This window comes from Pogona vitticeps, chromosome 3 (genome assembly GCF_051106095.1).
Source record: "Pogona vitticeps strain Pit_001003342236 chromosome 3, PviZW2.1, whole genome shotgun sequence".
In the NCBI taxonomy this organism is placed as follows: Eukaryota; Metazoa; Chordata; class Lepidosauria; order Squamata; family Agamidae; genus Pogona; species Pogona vitticeps.
The window spans coordinates 148,037,215-148,055,227 of NC_135785.1; the positions used below are offsets into that span (position 1 = coordinate 148,037,215).

The 18,013-nt window shown below is 39.9% G+C and overlaps 1 protein-coding gene across 2 annotated transcripts in view; it reads right to left on the reverse strand.

Annotated features, from left to right (window-relative positions):
- Nucleotides 1–18,013, reverse strand: part of GPC6 (glypican 6) — a 999,214-nt gene that overhangs the window by 883,203 nt on the left and 97,998 nt on the right. The gene's annotated exons all lie outside the window — the stretch shown is intronic.

Consider the following 18,013-nt stretch of genomic DNA (forward strand, 5'->3'; position numbering starts at 1 on the left):
CTGATAATAATCCACAGTGCTTTACATGGAAATAAATTTGTTAGTCTTACAAGTGGTACAACATGTTTGTGTTTTGCACTTGTTGCTGCTAAAACAGGCAGTGCACTCAAAGATACACTGGCTGCAATGGGCTCAGAATGAGTAGAAGCTTCTTGTGCTAGCATAAGTTGCCCTTAGGCCACCACAGTCCCTTTGTGCTAGATGACCTCAGATCTGCTGGAACAACTGGATCCAGCAGTACCACAACTGTCTACCTGAGATCAGCTGTCAGAAAAACAAACAAACAAATAAAAAAGGCTGAAGAAAAGGAGATTTACACTAGGTCCAAACCCTTCTCATCCCAGACCTATGGCCTCTGTATTGTTGGCACAAAATTAGATTAAGGTCAGGTTAGTAATCCTAAATAATTTTCAGCTTCCCTAGTCTGGGAAGCAGAGTCAGCACAACATCAGTTGGCTTAATATCAGCTCAACCAGCCATCTTGATCAGTTAGGCCTGTGCCCTAGGATGGCTGCTTCTCTGAAATAAGTCCATGGAATGTTCTAAGAGTGTTACAGCAGGAGTTTGATACCTTTTTGGTACCAAGTTTCATCCTGTAGAATCCTAACATTAGTGGTTTGAAGAAGTTCTTAGAACTCTCTGTTGTATTTCAGGGGAACACACAGAGCTCTTTAGCAGAGAATTTTAGGTATAGTTGAAGTGATAGCAAATGGGCAGAACTGTAAAGTTGAGATGAACTCTTTAAGTTCTAAGAGTAGTTGTCATCCACTGGAATACGATGACAACAGGACAGGCAAAAACATTTGCTGGGCTGGAGTGAGGAAGAAAAACACCACCTCTACCCCACAACTTCCCTTTGTTGCTGCTGCCACCACCTTTTGAGGGGAATGAAACCACACAATTCTATTGTCTCTTACAAACCATTTGTATCTGATAGTATGCATTTATCATTATGAGGACAATATGTCTTGCCCACAAATCTGATTTTATTGTTCAGAACTGCTTTGGGAATCATTTCATATGCTAAAGTGGTATGCATATACTACCAAAGAAGCAAGTAAAAAATGAACAAACTATGAACTCATAAACCACTGTGTAGTTCTGCGCATTGCTCTTTAAACTTTCTACTCTTTCTAAAGGTTAACACAAAACACAGAATCAAAACAAACAAACAACCCCCCCCTTAGAGACAGTCCCATAGTTACAAACTCACTGCAATGTTATAAAATACACAGTGATTTGCCTTTAAAGAATTTGGTTCACTCTCCAGGACAGTAAAGGCCAGTCTAGAACAGTCCAATAGTACAACAGTCTTTATCATACAAAGGATGGTAGGAAAGTAGACAAATTCTCCATCCATATGTCCAAAAATATATTGTTGCTTGCCTGAGCACCGAGCTTTCTTAGCTGCCCTGCCTTGACTTTGTGGTAGTATTATACCAGTTGAGAAGAAAGCATGGGAAATAATCTACACATTGCCTGTTAGTGTCAGGAAAGGTAAGCTTGGCCAACCCTAGTTCAGAATGGGCTCATTATTTCTGACCTTTCCTACAGAACTCTCTGGGGCAGAAAAAGCACAAGCTTTTGCACAGGGTTCTCTGAAGTCTTGGACAGACTTCTAAATATTTCCTGGTCAGCCTCCTCAGGACCTGATATGTCGTAGCAGCTTTATTCTCTTTTCTGTGTTAAACTTACATTTCTCTCTTAAACTTAGAAGGCAAGAAGAGAGTCAGCTTCCGGCAAAGCTCTGCTCTTCTTTCTCTCAGATGAAAATGCTTCCCCAACTACAACTCGATTCTACTCATGGAGAAGTTTATCCTTCAACAGTAAATTATAATTGGAATGAGATAAGTGAAGATGAAGACTGTCCCTCAAGTATTTACTAGCAGGGGTGGGCAATCTGCACTCCTAGGGTCATATGCAACCCTTGACTTAATTAAAGAAGCCCATTATATGATGATTAGAGATCAAGACTTTGCAAGACTTACCTACCTGCCCTTTAGCTTACCAGTAAGCAAGAAAAGGACAAAACAGAAAGGGGTAGTGGTAGCAGCTCATGAAATGAAACAAAGAGTCCATATCAAAATGGGTGCTTCCTCATGTAGCAAAATAAATGTAAATGAGAAATTCTCCTAGTGTTTAGGTAAGGTTAGCATAACTTACAGTATCTAATTGTGACCAACTGATGAGGTGCTGAGGTGCATGTCAGGCGCACAATCTGGCACAAGATCAGGCATATGATCAAGACATGCCCCAGAACACAGCAATTAGCCACGGCAAGTTACACAGACTTTCTATACGTATGGACAACAAAAGGATTCTGGCCATTAAAGGAGAGGCAAGTATCTTAATAGGATTATCTCTGGAATTTAACCAATGCATTTTTCTCAGTATGTGTTTCAAAACAGAGAAAGAGAAAGAGGGAGACGACAGAAAAACAACATGTGTGTAAAATGTCCCCATATTTTTGGTTCACTGTTGTCTTCAGCCTCACTCACCACTGACATGTGACCCACAACAGATAACCTCCAAGGGAATGCAGCCTGTGGGAGAAAGGAAGCTGCCCTTCTCTTCCCTAAAGCCTTGTTGTTTTGCACCATTAAGTCACATTAAAACTTGTGACTTTCCAAACGAGTTCATCAGAGTATACAAGGTGTTTAAGGACTGATTTTTACCATTGCCATTCCCAAGTGAGTTTCTGTGGCCAAGTAGGAATTTGAAGTCAGGGTACTTAAATTATGAGTACAAACAATACTATTCACCATGCCAGTATTTTTTCTCTCTACCCAACAAAAATTACTCATTCTAAAGATCCCTGGAAGTTAGGTTCCTGAGATTCTGGTGGCTTAAGCTTTGAAGAGCAAGTGCCCTTTTTACAGGAGTATGAGCCCAACAGCATGACAATATAAGCAAAATAAGAATCCGTGCTGATCACTAACTTGGTCCAGGACAGGCTTTTCTCCCTTTTTGCTGTAACTCAAATCTTCACTTTATCTCCTCCTCCTCCGCAGAACTATTTTGGAACCATTCTGGACTTAATGGTACATTCCTGCCTGAGCTCTTAGCAAGTTGATCAGAAACACTGTCAAAACATTTTAAGCTGAGAATAATTGTCTGTATGTCTTGGATGAAAAGAAGAACTTTTGGGGTAAACAGTAGGTTTTCAGAACATCAAAGTGCATGCTGTATTCAAAGCTTTGATCGTTCACACAACAAAAGAGTGGAAATCCCTTCACTGTGGGATAGCAAAAACAGCAGGATTTTAGCCACTGTAAATGAAATTGAGTCACATAAGAAGGTGTCATTTCGGCTAAGTATATAAATTTTCAATGATTCCCTTCTTGTTTTAAGAATGTTACCACTACTTCTCTTTTTCCACAGTACTTTTCCACAGTACTTTTCACTCCACAGAATGCTCAAAAACTTGTATCTTATTCAAGCCGTCCTTAATACATGCATTTGGTGCACAAGTTTTGTCAAATATCCACATTTTTGCCACCAGGTTTCCTAATATACATTTTAAGGATATTTTCACTCATGTATGCATTTCTGGCTTTACTTTCATTTAATATACAGTCATGGTGGAAAAAGTACACCCTCTTTGAATTTTATGGTTTTACATCTATGGTTTTATGTATTAAGTAAATACAACCTCAGATACATGACATATTCTATCGTTTCATGATGTATTTTACAAAAATAAAACCAAAGTGGAGAATCCATATGTGAAAAACTAAGTACACCCTTACTGCTTCCATGGGAATTAAGAGGCTAAGTAGCTGCTAACCACGTGCTGCTAACCACATGCCCTTTAGTAACTGAACATCAGCAGGCGTGACCACCTCTATAAAAGCCAAAGTTTTAGCAGTTCACTGGTCTGGAGTATTCAGATATGTGTTAACACAATGCCAAAAAGGAAACACATCAGCAATGATCACAGAGAAGCAATTGTTGTTGCCCATCAATCTGGGAAGGGATATAAAGCCATTTCCAAACAATTCAGAGTCCATTATTCTGAATAGAAAGATGAGTCACAAGTGGAAAACATTCAAGACAGTTTCCAATCTTCCCAGGAGTTGACTTCCAAGCAAATTCACCCCAAGGTCATATCATACAATGCTCAGAGAAATTGCAAAAAAACAAAAAACAAAAAAACAAAAAAACAAACAAACAAAAAAAACCACCCAAGAGTTACATCTCAGACTCTACAGGCCTCAGTTAGCATGTTAAATGCTAAAGGTCATGACAGCACAATTAGGAAAAGCCTGAACAAGTGTGATTTGTTTGGAATGGTTGCCAGGAGAAAGCCTCGTCTCTCTAAAAAGAACATGGCAGGATGGCTTAGGTTTGCAAAGTTGTATCTAGACAAACCACAAGACTTCCAGAACAATGTTCTTTGGACAAATTTAAACCAAAATGGAGATGTTTGACCATAACGCACAATGCCACGTTTCGCAAAAAACAAATGCAGCATATCAGCACAAACATCTCATAACAACTGTCAAGCACGATGGCAGAGGAGTGATGGTTTGGGCTAATTTTGCAGCTATAGGACCTGAGCACCTTGCCATCATTGAGTCGACTGTGAACCCCTCTGTATACTAAAGTTTTCTAGAGTCCAATACGAGGCCATCTGTCCGACTGCTAAAGCCTGAACTTAATCGGGTCAAGGAACAGAACAAGGATCCAAATCACATCAGCAAATCTACAACAAAATGGCTGAAAAAAATATCAAAGTGTTGCAATAGCCCAATCAAAGTCCAGCCCTCAACATGATTGAAATGTTGTGGCGGGACTTTAAAAGAGCTCCTCAAGAGAGCTGTGCATAAACAAATGCCTGCAAATCTCAATGAACTGAAACAATGTTGTTTCAGTTGTGAGACACTGATAAAATCATACAGAAAAAGATTATTGCTGCTAAAGGTGGTCCTACTAGCTCTTGAATAAAAAATTGTGCTTAGTTTTTCTCACATGGCTTCTCCATTTTGGTTTTATTTTTGTAAAATAAATCATGACACAGTGTAATATGTCATATATTGCTGTTCATCTGAGGTTGTATTTACTCAATTTTCAGACCTGCTGAGGATCAGATGATTTTTATTATGTCCTGATACATAAAAGCATAGAATTCAAAGAGGATGTACTTCCTCTTTCACATGAGTACACATATGCCAGAATTACTATTAGCTACCAGGAGCATGGAGCACCAGTACAGCAGGGAAGCTCATCAACTGTGAAGTCACCTACTGTACAACATACTTGGATATTTGGCAGGGTTAAGGTTGGTGAAATCAAATTTGATATTAAAATTTAAAGTAATAACACTGATGAGATGGGTTTTTGGAATTTTAAAGTGCTCCCCCTCCCATAGAAGTATGGCAATACTGTGATTTGGTTTTTGTGTATGTAGTACAGTGGTGCCTCGCTTAACGATGTTAATTGGCTCCCAAAAAAACATCGCTATGGGAAAACATCGCTAAGTGAAACACCATTTCCCATAGGAATGCATTGAAAACCGGATAATCCGTTCCAATGGGAACGGATTACCGTCCTTAAGTGAAAATCGCCATAGGAAACATCGCTAAGCGAAACAATGTTTCCCCCATTGGAATACATTGAAGCCTATTCAATGCATTTCAATGGTTTTGACAGGTCCATTTTTGCTATTTTAAAAGTGTCTTAAAATGTTCAAAAACTGTTCTAAATGCTTGGGATCGTTAGTGCACCTTGTAAAACCTTTGCAAACTTAATTTGGCTTTGTTCTGACTCTTCGTTAATTTTTGGTGAATTCCCCCCCCATTGGAATGCATTGAACTGTAGGTTTGACAGCTACATGTACGCATGCACGCACGCACGCACGCACACACGCACACACACACACACACACACACACCACCACCACCACCACCACCCCACACATAAACACCAGTGAGATGTCTAGGTTCATAATCTGATATACCATACAAGAGATAGCGTACATGCTTATCTGGTGTTTAAATAGGGAGCCTGGTCCCCCTCCCCCCAAAATATGTCAACCCTAATTCAGCACTACCAACATGACTGAAAACAGTGGGCTCAAACCCAGGCTTCTGAATGGTAATTACTCAGAATCCTGTGCAAGGGTGGGCAAACCTCTCAGTGTTTTTAAGAGTCAATTAAAAAGTTGGCTCTTTAGGCAGGCCTTCCCTCCCGCCAATTCTTGATTGTACTTTTCTTGGTTTTTGTGGTTTATCCCCCCCTCTTGATCATATTATTATTTTAGATTTTAATTGTTGTTCTTATGTGTTTGTGCACAATATATTGTGAGCCGCCCTGAGCAGACTCCTGTCTAGAAGGGCGGGATATAAATCAAATCAAATCAAATCAAATCAAATCAAATCAAATCAATCAATAAATAAATAAATAAATAAATAAATAAATATCCCATTTGTCTCATGCTCAGCCATTCAACAAATTAATGTCCTTTCCCTCCCAAATATAAAAAAATTGCTAATTTTGGCACGTTTGTATCAAAACAAACTGAAATGAAATCTTCACCCATGAGCATGTTGAGCTAGAAATATGAAGAAACCCCACTATTTCTGAGATTCTAGTTGAAAGTATCTATCTCACCACAGGAAAGTAGAACCTGAAGGATTCCCCAAACTCTTTGAGAGCTCTCAGCATCAGCATAGGCTTCGGTGAACATAACCCACTTCTTCAGATATAGGGATTGACATATCTGGGCTCCATACATACATAAATACACAGATGCACACACATATATAGATATACATAAAGTACATGTGGTTGTGGATGGGGTACTGATGCTGAAGAGCACACTTAAATAATGAATTACTAGCAGTGACAACTGCAATAACATGAACACCCTGGCACTAAATTTGCTCTCACTGTTTTCAGCCCCAATTACATGTACTGTCTACATCCCATCCTATCCATATGCACCGTGAATGTGTTTGGTCCCTCGACTTACGGAATTAATCCATATTGGAACGGTGGCCGCAGGTCGAAAAGTCTGTAGGTCGAGGGTCCATTTCCAATACGAATGCATTGAAAACCATTTAATCCATTCCAGGCAAAGAAAAAAAATCCCGGGCTTCCAAAGCTGCACCCGCTGCCCTCTATCTCCCATCCCTGCTGCCCTCTGCCTTCTGTCCCTGGTTGGCCAGAAGGCAGAGGGCACCAGGATGGGAGACAGAGGGTAGCGGGTGCAGCTTTGGAAGCCCGGGAAGCCAAAAGCCGCTCTGCGCCCGCTGCTGGCTTTCTGAGCTGCTCCACCCCCGCTGCCGGCTTTCGGCTTCACAAGCTTCACAACTCCCTTTGCTGTCCCGCTCTCCTGTCCCTGATGCCCTCTGCCTTCTGTCCCTGTGGGGACAGAAGGCAGAGGGCAGCGGGGATGGTAGGTAAAGGGCAGCGGGGGTGGCTTTGAATTTCCCGCTCTTTCCCCCTGCCTTTCGTAGGTCAAAGCTCCGGCTGCAAGTCGAACTAAAATTTTGCGACCAGAGCTTTTCGTACCTCGAAATATTCGTAAGTAGGGACTTTCGTAAGTCGAGGGTCCACTGTATACACACATGCATGGACACATACACACACATATGTATGGAGCCCCAAAACCTTAAGCAGTGCACCTGACGAAGTGGGATGTGTGTTCACAAAAGCTTCTGGTGTAATAAAATGATATGAATGGATGGGTGCACCTATGAACTAGCCCCAAATATTTCAGAATACCATCTAAATCCTTTCAGTTTTGAGTAAACCAATGTGATTTAGCATGCTGCAATTGAGATGCTCCTAGGCTTTCTTCTGGCAACTGTCTTTACATGCTAGAGGCTAATGTGATAAAAGATTTATTACCTACATGTCGTATTATTACAATAGGGAAAAAAATCCTGCCCCCCCCTCCACTCTTATCCAAAGCTTAATGTCAAAAACAAAAAAGCATATCATAGAAACATCTTTGTTAAAAAATTTTTTTCCTCGAGGCATCTGCTCAAAAGGATGAGAGATAGTTTTAGTTTAGGGTGCAATTATGACTTCAGCACACAGGCATTCTAATTTTACTTCTGAAGGAGAATTCCCACTTGGCCTCAGCTTCAGAATAAAAGAGCTGTAAGGCCAAGATATAGATTTTTGTTTTGCAAGCAACCAATTGGCTTAAATTCTATTCCCCCCCCCAGTTTTTTTCCCCCTTCCTCCTTAAATCTATATAAAGATGTAGAGATTTTGCTCTGGATTTTGTCATTTCAGTGATGAAACAAGGGAAAGTAAATGAATGCAAGCTGAAGAAGGAGGGAGAAAACTCAAGACAGCCCATCAGGCAGCTTAAATCTTTATCAGAACAAGAGAGATCCTTAAAGCTACTCAAACAACTACTTAAGAAGCTCTCTCACAACACATACGCTGGAGGACTTACTGATCCTTGAGTGAGATTAGTGATTTATCTGGGCAAGTGTTGGAAAATATGCCTAAAAGGGGGGGGGGGGATCCTCTGCCAAAATCTAGAGGGCCTGTCAGAAGGTGGTAAACCCAAGTTCAAACACCTAATGTGATGACAGAACAAATAGTTATTTAAATTGCTTTACACTTGAAACAAAACTTTTTTTTCTCTCCTTTTACATGGCACAATATGTTATGCCATGTGCTGTCAAGTCAGTGACCTTAATAGGGCTTTCAAGAGAGATCTATCAAGAGTGGTTTTACCCATTCCAGCTGGATAACTCAAATAAATAAACAAAGTCAGTGAACTAGGTATTTAGCTGCAGAGCCAGAGGCTGGGAGTTCCGTTCCTCACTGTGCCTTCAGGGAGAAGGGCCAGCTTGTGTGACCTGGGCAAACTGCACAGTCCTGGAAGAAGGGAATGGTAAACCACTTCTGAGTACTCTCTACCTAGAAAAACCCGAAAAAGAATGCAGTAAATCAGAACTGACTTGACAGCACACTTTATACCAGTTCCACACCCCGGTGAGCTTCCGTGATTGAGAGGGGATTCAAACCCAGGCCTTCTAAGTCCTAGTCCACCACTCTATCCACTACAACATACTGGGTATCCAACATAGTACAGAGCAGAGGAATTATGAGGCCAAAAGTTGGGGCATGGGTATTTTGAAATAACTTTTTAAAAATGTTGTGATGTGTTTTTTTGAAATAAGGTATCTTCTGTCAATTTTGCTTCAAATACTTCTTGCTGTTCTGTTATTGTCTTTTAATCCATATTTCATACAAAGATATTTTGTTAGTGTATGGAATACATTCCTTAGAGGCAAATCTCACTTTTCTTTGAAGAAATTCAGGGTAGTGTATATGGAGCCCCACCCATTTTGTACTTGCAACAAGCTTATGCCAAAAACAAGGCTGGTCCAAAATCCTTGAGAAAGCTTTGTGACTGAAGGAGGAGGAAGGATATGATTTACACAGTGGTTCATCCTTTCACTAAAGAAGAGAGCATACACACACACAAAAAAAATGAAGATTATGACCAAAATGTGCAGGTTTGTTAGTCTTGGAACGAATCTACATGTTTGCAAGTCTCTTCCGTATTTTTAAAATTTATTTACTGGCATAAGAGCACAAATCTTAGAACAACAATAGCTGCTGCTCTCTTGTTACATGGACTTTAAAAAACGTAGAACCCACATTAAGGGGGCTCTTTGCAGCTTTGTGAGCAATCTGTCTGTCCTTTTGTGCTTGTTGTGTGCACATGTGCATGCTTATGTTCAGAAGAAGAAAAGATGCTAATGACATTTTCTGCAAATTCTGCTAGTCATGATGGAAAAAAAAAACCTTTTGGTGTCTTCCATTAAAGTTGGAGGAGCAAAGTTTCACGGGGATTGAATGCCTCTTGATAAGCTGTGTCACCGTGTTGAGACTTTCCACTTCAGCTATAAATGAGATATTCAAGAGATTTCTTCACATCCCTAATGAGGGGCTTAAATCTGTGTCTCAGCAAGCCTCCTCACTACAGCGCCACAGTGGCTCTCACCATACGGACTTGAGAACTTAATCCGTATTGGAAGGCGGTTCTCAAGTCAAAAAGTCTGTAAGTCAAGTCTCCATTGACCTACAGTACATTGAAAACCGATTAATCCAGTAACAGGCCGTTTTTGTTCCATTTTGGTTGTTTTCTGGTCTGTAAGTCAAATCTCAGTCTGCAAGTCAAACCTAAATTTTGCGGCCAGAGAAGTCTGTAACTCAAAAAGTCTGTAAGTCAAGCCGTCTGTAAGTCAAGGGTCCACTGTATTACAGTCTCTGTCCAGCAAGAGGGCACATAGAAACAGCCAGGTATGTCAATGCGAATGCAAATACTGTACACATGTTTGTGCATGTTCCTATTTACACTACAACTTTGTCAAAGCACCACTATAAAGGCGTGCATGATGCAGCTTTTGAAGGAGAAGATGTGTATCCCCATTTGAAACTACTGGCAACTGCATGCTTGCAACATTGTCTTTCTTTTGCCCTCTGACAACTTGAGGTTCTTGAGTATCACTGGAAAAAAATCAAAATAATAAAGAGCATGAACTTGCTATTTCTGGCCCATTTTGTTGCTAAAACCTCTCCTAAAGTAAAATTTGGAGCAAAATTGATTCCCCGCCCCTCCCCTTGGACAAAGCATTTATGGTGTGTTCTGTGCTATACACAGAACAAAAGTGATTCCATATTCCATTTCTATTTTTCTCTGTGATGTTCTGGCTAGAGAAAGGGAATTATTTATATGGGGAAATTGCCAAAAATAGCTAATCTCTGCACAAATGGAATAGTCCAGAATTCTATTCTCTCACTGTTAATTTTTTTTTTTTTTAAATTTGGCTACTAAAGGGTGAAATAGGGTTTTTTTCAGTTTTAAAAAAGCCTGTTAAAAATTGAAACCAAATTTTCAGTTAACAAAAAGCCATTTTGTCAACCTTTACAATATACAGCTACTGCATTAGAAGAAAAATAGATATATAAATATCCAAATGATTCCTTTGGCCTTGCCCTTTGGAGGGCAGCCATACAACTGCCAGCAAATTTAAAAAATGACTCTAGGCCTCTAGGTAGGTTGGGGTAAGGATCACCCACATCAATCTACCATTTATCTCTACAGTCTGTGCACAAAACAAAACCCCACAGCTCTACAGAATCTCCAGGGGAAACAGAATCTTATTCACCTCACGAATGCTGCCATTAGATTCAGTCTAAAATGAACACTGAAGATTCCTCCCAAGAGAAAATAGCTGAGGCAAACGAATAAATACCAAACATGCTGAGGTCCTCCATTGTAGGTGAGTGAAAGAAAGTGTTACTCAGATTGTTCATATTTTTGACATTTATACTATGGTAGAAAGAACTTTTGAAATACTTCTTAAAATTATAATATATAACTAAGGATAACTACTTAATCTTTGATTAGTTTATTCAAAATTCCGCTTCTGTTGATGGTGGCTTTCCATGAATCAGAGACAGGCTTAAAAATCACAAAGGCAACCTCTTCTGATAGAACAGAGACTCTTCCTCTTATAGATACAGTGGTGCCTCAACTTTCGAATGTCCCAACTTACAACCATTTTGAGTTGCGACCAGCTTCAGCTGCAAAATTTTGCTTCAACTTGGGGCTGGAGCTTCCAGTTACAAACAGAAAAAGGCAGGGAAAAAGGTGGGAAATTCAAATTGCTAACTGTTGGTAGGCGAAGAGGCTGCTTCTTTGTAGCTCTTTCACCCCAATGGTTAGAGTGCGATTGGAGGAGGCTTCGGACTGCCTGGTAAGGTAAGGTGCTGCTTTCTGCTTTTTAAAAACTGTTCTGGGTGGGTTTTGCAGCGTGGTTTTGGTCTGGGTGGGTTTATGATTTCTTGCTGTGATGGGTCTTGGAGGGGTTGTCTGTTTTTTGTTTTTTCCCCCATTTCCGATGGGTCTTGGAAGGTTTGCTTGCTTTGTGGGTTTTCTCCCACATTTCCAATGGGTCTTGAGGGGTTGTTGGCTTTTTGGTTTTTCCCCCCATTTCCAATGGCTCTTGTAAGGTTTCCTTGCATTGGGGGGGCTTTTCCCCCCATTTCCGATGGGCCTTGCGGGGTTTGGTTGCTTTTTGCTTGGGTTTTTTTTTTTTGCATTTCCAATGGGTCTTGCAAACTTTCCTTGCTTTTTGCTTTGCTTTTTTGCATTTCCAATAGGTCTTGCACACTTTCCTTGCTTTTTGCTTTGCTTTTTTTGCATTTCTGCTGGGTCTTGCACGCTTTCCTTGCTTTTCTTTTTTCCTCCATTTCTGATGGGGAAAAACCCTTGCAGGGTTTGGTTGCTTTTTGCTTTGCTTTTTTTTGCATTTCCGATGGGGCTTGCATGCTTTCCTTGCTTTCTGCTTTGCTTTTTTCTGTGTTTCCGATGGGTCCTGCACCCTTTCCTTGCTTTTCTCTCCCCCCCCCTTCGGCCGGAACAGATCTTCTGCATTTCCAATGGGTCCTGCACACTTTCCTTGCTTTTCTCTCCCCCCCTTCGGCCAGAATCGATTAATTGCGTTTCCGATGGGTCTTGCACTGATTTTTTTTTTGGTGATTTTTTTTCTTCGTTCGGAACAGATTAATTGCATCTCAATGTATTCCTATGGGAAATGGTGCTTACGACCATTTCAAGTTATGACTGGAATTCTGGAACCAATTAAGTTTGTAAGCCGATGCACCACTGTACATTATGCAAGGCATGTGAGTTTGGGCTGACGCTATTGTACTTAGCACTTTCCTCCTCTTTGCACATTTGCATTGCCTGCATTTTAGAATATTTGAGCTGGGTTAAAACTGATTAAAAATGGGTTAACTAGACCTTTTTAATGAAAGGAAATAAAAATGAAAGGTTGCTTTCAGAAGAAAATGTCTACTGAAGCTCATTTTTATAGCAACAAAGAAGGAGCGGCATGAGCAAGTCGCTGGGACAATTATTCCCAAATAAGATTTAAAAACAGTAGGTAGAAATTATAAACTGCAATTGGAATGGGTCCTAAAATATCTCCTTAGCTGAGGCTTTGCTTGGCAATGCTTTGCTAATAATCGGAAAGTCCTGATGCGTGAAAAGAATGCTGGTGATTTTCCTTTTTAAGAAAAATATATTTTTACTGTTCCCCAGCATCAAAAATAAAATAGTAGTTTTCAAATACTATATTTTTGGCTGCTTCACACTGACTTTTCTTACTTTGTTCATTTGTTTTTTTAAAAAAGATATGGGTTACACATCTGCTGTGCATCTGCTCATTTGAAGTCTGAAATGGCTAAATGCCTTACAGAAATGTATATACATCACCTAGTCAATATTACTTTGAGAGAAAGCTACAACAGTGCTTTAGGAACAATGGCAAAAATCCAAAAGTTAACACCGTAGGAGAAAGTAATTGGTACAGCTTCCTGTCACAAAAAGGCAACTGGCTCTAGACATTGGTGAGAGGAATCCACACTTCCTTCTAAGCATTGTGAAAAATGTTGCTTCAAGTCTCTTTTAATAACAAAAGGAACAAAACAAAATAAAAGCAAGAATGAAAATGGCGGTACATCTCCCAGCAGCATCTCTACCCTAGCTACATCTTTATACATAATGCTCTGGTTTATATTTATTTAGGTGTTCAACATTGTTTTCAGCTGTAATTCCTATTTTGTGACTGAAAAAAAAAAACTCAGTTGTGTTGATTTATTCTGGAAGCTTTTCATTGGACTGAGTCCTTCCAGGTTTCTTTGATGTAAGAAGCTGAGAAACACCTGGTCTGGTTGAAAACTTCCTGAATCACTTTGGACAATAAAGGTTTTTTAAAAATTTTAATTGTACTTATTGCTGAAAACAATGCGTAACCCAGAAACAAGGGTAAAAATATATGGCAAATAGCAACAAATAAGCCAAGAAAAGAGGCTTGGAGTAGTGTCACCAATGGACAGCATTGCAATTTTCTTTTTCTTTCTTAAAAATAGTAATATTTGGGGAACCCTTAGGGGTGGTAAACATTGACTTAGGGGTCACACAATGCCCTCCTGTGGGACAGTAACTATCATCTCGTGCAAACATCAGAGAAAGGACAACCACATGCACAATGGACTATGGCACACACTCTAAAAAGGAACAGGATCCTGGCCTTAACCGGATAGTTTTTACCCCTCTTACTTTCTTCCTCCATATGACAGAAATATAGAGTGCCCTAGAAGACAAAGTTATTTTGATTTTTTAAAATATATTTTTAAAAGTACCAAACAGTGCTTATAACTAGGTTTTACCTCAGGAAATTGTAGAATATATGATTCCTGGAGTTCTTAGGAGGAAGTGTCTCTGTAACAAATCTGTTAATGTTGGAAGCCACAGTATGAAAAATGATTGAAGTTCTGTTTCCTAAAGAATACACAGAGCCACTAATTAGATTCTGTGTATTAGGACAATGATATATGAGATGATTGCAGTTAACCCAAGGAGAAAAACAAATCAACTCATTAAGGAAAGAAAAGTGGGGGGATTAATGGCAGTTTGGAGCTAATCTATGTTCTCTTGTGCTCCTTAAATATTCCAGTAATTTGATTCACCATACATCAGAAACAAACACCTTAGTGATAAAGGAATTGCAAAGGGCTTAGCAAAATGTGTATTGCAGTAGATCACTGCCCAAGTTATGTATATTCTGCTGTAAAGCATCCCATGACCTTAAATGACAATAAAACCTGTGGCAAGTCTTATTTTAAGCCATTAGCTTTCAGACAGTTACATCCCTTAATGTATTTCCATCAGCAAAATGGCAACTCTGCATTTATCCAATAAATATGCATTATTCTGAATATAACTCATGCAAAATTGGTGATATAACATTTGGCTAAAAGAACTTGCCAGTCATTTTCCTGCCAATTATCTTGATATGTGTACATCTGTTTCTTTAAGTAAGTGAAATGTTGCATTTTATTAATTTATTGCAAGACCAATTCTTTTTTGTTTTGCTTTCCTACACTGAATTGTTTCTAATATTAATCCGTAGTATAATTTTAAAAAAAATCTCACCGCTTCCTTATAGGTTTGGAGAAGGAACTACAATGGTTATAATAGAAGCAAGGACAACTTCTGCATGAGACCATAGATCTATCTCATCAAGAATCTTCCTTTCCGCAGTAGAACAAAATGCTTCTGAGAAATAACCCTCTGTTATTTCCCAGGTGTAACTATTATTCTGAAATTTCCATGGCCATTACAGGATTGATCCTCAATGAATTTTAGAGGTAGGAATCACCATTACACCTTGTGATAGTGAATGCTATAAACCTATCATGTGGTGTGTGAAAATTTTTTTCTCAGTCATTCTGAAGCTATCAAGCATCAAATAACATGCTTATTGTATTGTTGGATGGCACTATTAGTAGACAGAGAAAGTAGAAGACTTTGAAGGGGGTCATGTTGTTAATCTCTTAACAATGCAAAACAGCGACAGATATGGCGTTCTCAAGAGGGACCATTCAGGGCAAATCTATTTATGAAGAAGACTCCAACCCATTCCAAAATAACACTCTTCCACAAATGGTCTGTTTGGATTGTCAACATTGTTTTCTGTATATTTATTCAAAATCTTCTATTTTGTAATTTCAACCAATTTGTTTGAGTTCTACTCTGTGCAATGATGGAGAAGAAGTACACTATCTGTCATCTTCTGTGTGACAGCCCTTCAGTTCTTTGGACATGGCTGTCAAGTTTCTTCTCCATTATCTTTTCACTTAGCTAATCATATCCAAATCTTTCAACCATCCCCTGTAGGACATTTGATCCTTTTCCCCCTGGTTTTTTTCCTGGGAAAAATGGGAGCTAAAGTAGGTAACGAGCAGATTCCATTCTCTGTAATCTGATAAAATATCCCCACCCTTTCCATTCAGGGACCTGTCATTTCCTTGTTCCTCCTCTTACAAAGAAAGGACTTATTTCACCACCAGAACTCCATTTTGAGTCTGTGCCTTACAGTCAGAGAGCACAGCTTCAGGAGGATCATTTATGTTATAAGCACAGTCAGGTGGTTAAAAGCCCAGTCCCTGTGCATCAGAACCTACAAAGTCTCAACTACAGAGCACCTCATGATCCCAAACAACCTGAACTGTGAAATGTACAGATTGTCTAACTCAGGCTTGTCCAACCTGCGGCCCAAGGGCCGCAAGTGGCCCAGGTCAGCTCATAATGTGGCCCAGTGCAATTTTTTATTTTTAAAGAAATTCCAAAGTTTCAAGTTACACTGCCGACGCTTGCAGCTGGAATGTGGCCGGGGCAGGTCACAGGACATATTTTGCCTATCAATAGCTTAATTGACACTCAGGTATTAATAATTTCAGGAGCATCCTTAAAGAAAATGGGTAGCTGACTATTAGTACAAGGGGGCCGTGAATCTTTCCAGTATAAAGTTATATTCTAAGCTCCTATCCACTCCTCTAGGTTCCTCACTCAAGGCCTCCTGAATTCTTGCCTGACACATTATCCACTATGACACCACAGCTATAAACAGGTCATGAAGCCCACCTTCAACCCTCATCTTGACCTAAGAGGAAGATCCATCCTGACCAGTTGAAGGCTCAGCCCGTTAACTTCCTCTCAGATTGCAGAGATACAGACCAGATTGTGACCTCATTCTGACATAGTAGGATTCTGACCAATGGCTAGGCAGGTTGGGAGAATAGTGGAAGCTGCAGTCAAAGAAAGCAACTTTATCAATCTCTGCTTGGCATGTCATGAGCTTGCCCAAGGCGACACAGGCCAGCTCTTCCTCCCTGAAGGCACAGTGGGAAATCTCCCTACCTTTGCTCTGCAACCCGCCTTCATAACAATACCCAAAGAAACCTTTAGCATGACCCGAAAGCCTACTTCCAGTAGAAAAGCAAAGACACAGATCCCAAACCCTGAGGATCACTCGTTACGTGAAGTACAGTGGTGCCTCACACAACGATGTTAATTGGTTCCAAAAAATTCAACGTTGTGTGAAACATCGTTCTGTGAAACACCATTTCTCATAGGAATGCATTGAAAACCGGTTAATCTGTTCCAATTGGAACGGATTGCCATCGCTGAGTGAAAATCCCCATAGGAAACATCGCTGTGTGAAACAATGTTTCCTTCACTGGAATGTATTGAAGCCGACTCAATACATTCCAATAGCTTTGCGAAGTCCTTTTTCGCTCCTGTAAAAGTGTCTTACAATGTTTGGAAGCTGTTTTAAATGATTGCAATGGTTAGTCCACCTCCTGAAACCTATGCAAACTGATTTTGGTGTTGTTCTGACACTTCGTTAATTTATGATGATTTTTTGAATTTTCTCCATTGGAAACCATTGGATGGTCTGTCTAATGGTTTCCAATGGGAAAAAAAAAATCATCATAAATTAACGAAGTGTCAGAACAACACCAAAATCAGTTTGCTTAGGTTTCAGGAGGTGGACTAACCATTGCAATCATTTAAAACAGCTTCCAAACATTGTAAGACACTTTTACAGGAGCGAAAAGGGAGATCGTTGTGTGAAAATCCCCCATAGGAAACATCGCTGTGTGAGGCAGCAAATTTGACAGAAAAAGGCATCGTTGTGTGAATTCATCGTTGTGTGAGGCACTCGTTGTGCGAGGCACCACTGTATATAATCCTCAGTCACAGGACATATTTTGCCTATCAATAGCTTAATTGACAGGTATTAATAATTTCAGGAGCATCTTTAAAGAAAATGGGTAGCTGACTATTAGTACAAGGAGGCTTTGAATCCTTTCAGTATAAAGTTATATTTTAAGCTCCATTCCACTCCTCTAGGTTCCTCACTCAAGGCCTCTTGAATTCCTGCCTGACACATTATCCACTATGACACCATAGCTGTAAACAGGTCATGAAGCCCACCTTCAACCCTCATCTTGACCTAACAGGAAGATCCATCCTGACCAGTTGAAGGCTCAGCCCAACTGTTAACTGCCTCTGAGTTTGCAGAGATACAGACCAGATTGTGACCTCATTCTGACATAGTAGGATTCTGACCAATGGCTAGGCAGGTTGGGAGAATTGTGGGAGCTGCAGTCAAAGAAA